Source organism: Mytilus edulis, unplaced genomic scaffold (genome assembly GCF_963676685.1).
Source record: "Mytilus edulis unplaced genomic scaffold, xbMytEdul2.2 SCAFFOLD_1395, whole genome shotgun sequence".
In the NCBI taxonomy this organism is placed as follows: domain Eukaryota; kingdom Metazoa; phylum Mollusca; class Bivalvia; order Mytilida; family Mytilidae; genus Mytilus; species Mytilus edulis.
Window position 1 is genome coordinate 1 of NW_027267856.1, and position 3,758 is coordinate 3,758.

Sequence of the window (3,758 nt, forward strand, 5' to 3'; positions counted from 1 at the left end):
CCTCGGTAATAGATTACCTTAACTGTTTTTTTTGGCAAATCTTTAATGATATTTCGGTCCTCAAAGCTCTTCAACTTCGTACTTTATTTGGATTTCTAATGTTTTATATTCGAGCGTCACTGATGAGTCTTCTGTAGACGAAACGCGCGTCTGGCGCAAATACAAAATATCAATCCTGGTTTGTATGATGAGTTTATTGGCATATGGATGTTTTTCAAGGCAAGCATGAAATGAACCTCATTTTATAAATTAGTTACCAACGCTAAGTTTTAGTTGTTTTGTACTTTTTCAGCTAAGAAATGAGGCAGCTACAATTGGTGCATGGAAAAATTGAAAGTGTACATGTACACCTAGCAGGATTCATCTGACCTTGATATTTTTCATGGATCAGTGATATGATAAAGTTTGTGTTATACATTTACCATAAAGACTTTCAACCTTTCTATCAATACCAGAGAGGCATGATCTACTAACACCCTCAGAGTACCTGAAATCTATCAAATGGCAAAATAAAAAGCTTAAACACATCAAACAAATGGAAAACAACTGTCATATTCCTGACTTGCACCTGGCATTTCCTTATGTTGGAATTGTGGATTAAACCTGGTTTAATGGATAGCTAAACCGCTCACTTGTTTGTAAGTCGCATAGAATTTCGTAATATTGACAACAATCTGTGAGCAAAATAAACAAACATGATAGGTCAAAAAGTCAAGAATCGGGGTACAGCCGTCAACATTGTTTTATAGTCTTAATCAATATGAAACGAATACTTATTTCAATTAAGAAAAACAAAATGGCATATAGACACTCGATCTATAGACAAAGTTCAAACAGAAATGAAAAAACAAAAATATAAAAATGTCCACAGCACAATGACACAATGACGCGATGTATAAATACCGAGCCATGTATATTGAACGGAAATATCCAAACAATTTACTAGCAGTATAGGTTAAAATATGCAAAGACGAAAGAACACTATAACACGTACTTAAAGCATGTTACTTTGAAATTTTTCAATGCATACAGAATGAAAATGACAATTACTTCCATTTTACCCAACATATTTGATTATGAGAGCAACATTAAAGGGAAAAAGTAAAAAATGTTTTATAATTGTTAATTTTACATGTATGAATTCAGAATATATTGAGCGGTTTGGTTTCCGTAAACAAAAGGTCGATTGGTGAGAAAGCAAAATTTACAAATGTTTGTAACACGCCGACGTAATCAAACTTTTAAAAAAAGTAATTAATATAATTACAATGTGTTTCACTATCAATGAAAATAACACAAGTTTGATTGATGATAATTTATTTTCTCAACAGGTAATTATAAGGCAACAGTGCCGATGTTTTGGAAAACAATTATTTTCAACTTTATCTTTTATTAACACATATGCCCAGACAAGCAATAGATCTTTTTGCACAGGATGAACATTCGTCGAATTCGTCATGTATCTTTGGACACATATAAAACTCTCGACATTTCTGAAAGTCCATAGAGCAAAGTTCCCAACATTCAGTCTCTACATCCGGTTGCGATCTTGTAATTGACTTTCCATATATTTGAGCAACCATTATTGTCATGAAGAATACCAGTAAAGCTGTTCTAGTCATCTAAAAAGTAAGACAATAACATACATAACTGATTTGTAACTAAGTTCGTCTCAATGTGAACTAAACCTTCATAAATATGATAAATATTTATACTACATGTACAAGCTGACACCTGATCTGTGTGTCATAATAATAATAAATTATCTTGTTGTTGTGGCTTGATATCAATTCTCCGCATGAAATGAAGATCACACATAATGGATTTAATATGAAAAGAGACACCACCAAGTCGTGAATTTACTTGGCATAAAGTATAATGTGACATACTTCTTTTTTCCGTCCCAAATGAATTCATATTTAAGTAATAGAAATAAAATACTTTACTAACTGGAGACTCATTTTATGGTTTCAATCTGCGTTTCAGCTGATGGCGAGTATAGCAAAATAAGTCGTTTAAAGGAATTAACCGTAGACAAATAAGTGAAATAATTGGCCAATTGCCCGATTATTATGATATTGAAATAATTTAATTTTGGATGTAACGCGTCTTCTGATTGGCTGACGTTATTTTGTTACGCGCGTTATTCAGTGTGCACCAAATTTTTTATGTTATTTCTTCATAAACAGAAAAAATATTAGTCATTCCTAAAATAAAATAATAAGAGTTGTCATCAAGCGAAATCTAGCTCGTCATTCTAATATAACGTGCTTCTTTCGCTTTGAGAACAAACCCATCCTCTAAATCAAATAAAATGAGTTTGCACATGCGTATATTGACTTCTTCAAATAATTAATTTTATCAAATTATCATGGACTTAATATATTTCCTTAACTTTTAAACACTTTTAAACTCTTACATGGTGCACATGATGTTACTAATTCATTTATTATGACTGTTATGTGTTGCATTCCGAAATTGACATATTTGACCTAGATACGATAAACCGTTCATGCTGGCTGTTCAAACTCCTCCCTCTGAAAAATCACAGTGCCAGCCGTTTGCTTCTTTACAAACAAAAAAGGGAGGTTCATGGAAGAACCTACACAAACGCTTTTACACTTATACTTATCGGACATAGAAATTACCTTAATTGTCCTATTCAGAATCGAAATAATTGATGCAAGCTATACTTTATTGTAGTTTTAACATGGGTAGGCATTATATTAGAGTTATTTTAGAATTCATACATTGTAGTCCTAATCTTATGTATGTGTTAATGATTTCCAGCCTGTTGCTATCAGTTGTATAAGATTTTGAAATATTGCGATTTTTCGAAAGACCTTTCCTGGTGATTCAAGGTACAAAAATATAAAAAAAAAATAACCAATAAAACACAAACACGTTTTCTTCAAATCTTTCTTGACGCATTTGACAAGATGATTTGTCTACAAAATGCAAAATATACTATTTTTTAAATTCTTAACAAGTATTCATAAATGCAAACTCATCTGTGCTCGGTCTTACCTTTATTGTTTTCCCTTTAAAAATACGTGAAAATATCTATTGTTCTAATTTATATACGGCCTACATGTATGTAGCGTCAGTAGAGTTCAATAAATCTAATAGGAATTTTGATAATGAAATTTTAATAGAATTTGATTTCTAGATAATTATTAAATTGTAGAAGCCCGCAGCAAGATGAATTGTAAACTTGCTATTCCAATTGCTGTTGTGTCAATTAGTATTGTGATAATACAAATAATTGAAATTAATCATATGTTTAAATGTTTATTAAAAATCGTCCTACGCCTTCATCAAATGCTACTCAACCAATTGTTTTTATGACGATATTGTTGTCTTTGTCAAAAATTTCCTGCGTTCATGTCCGAGTGCTGAATAATAAACGAAAATCCAAATGATGTATCAAGCAACCAACAACCACCAATGAATTACAGTCACATATACAATGTGGCAGATTACAAATGTTAGTGGGCGCCCAACCCTCCTCTAACCTTGGAAAGCGGTGTAATAGAACAAACTGTACAATGAAATAACGAAAAACAAATATAGTTATCATCAACAAATCGACAGCTACTTCATTACAGGCTCCTGACTTTGGACAGGCACATACACAGAGAGTGGAAGGGTTAAAACATATTTGCAGGGCACTCAAACATCCCATTAATCTGGGACGGTGGTGTAACTGTCACTGTAACAGCACAAATAAGAACAATGCACAGTTCTGATAGTACTCA

The 3,758-nt window shown here is 32.2% G+C and overlaps 1 long non-coding RNA gene across 1 annotated transcript; it reads right to left on the reverse strand.

Moving 5' to 3' along the window:
• Positions 1–1,300: 1,300 nt before the first annotated feature.
• On the reverse strand, positions 1,301–3,112 carry LOC139506101 (uncharacterized). Its single transcript, XR_011659911.1, has 2 exons — positions 3,028–3,112; positions 1,301–1,622 (listed from the first exon to the last, which is right to left on the reverse strand). It is a non-coding gene; the product is annotated as an uncharacterized lncRNA (long non-coding RNA).
• Between the last annotated feature and the right edge of the window lie 646 nt (positions 3,113–3,758).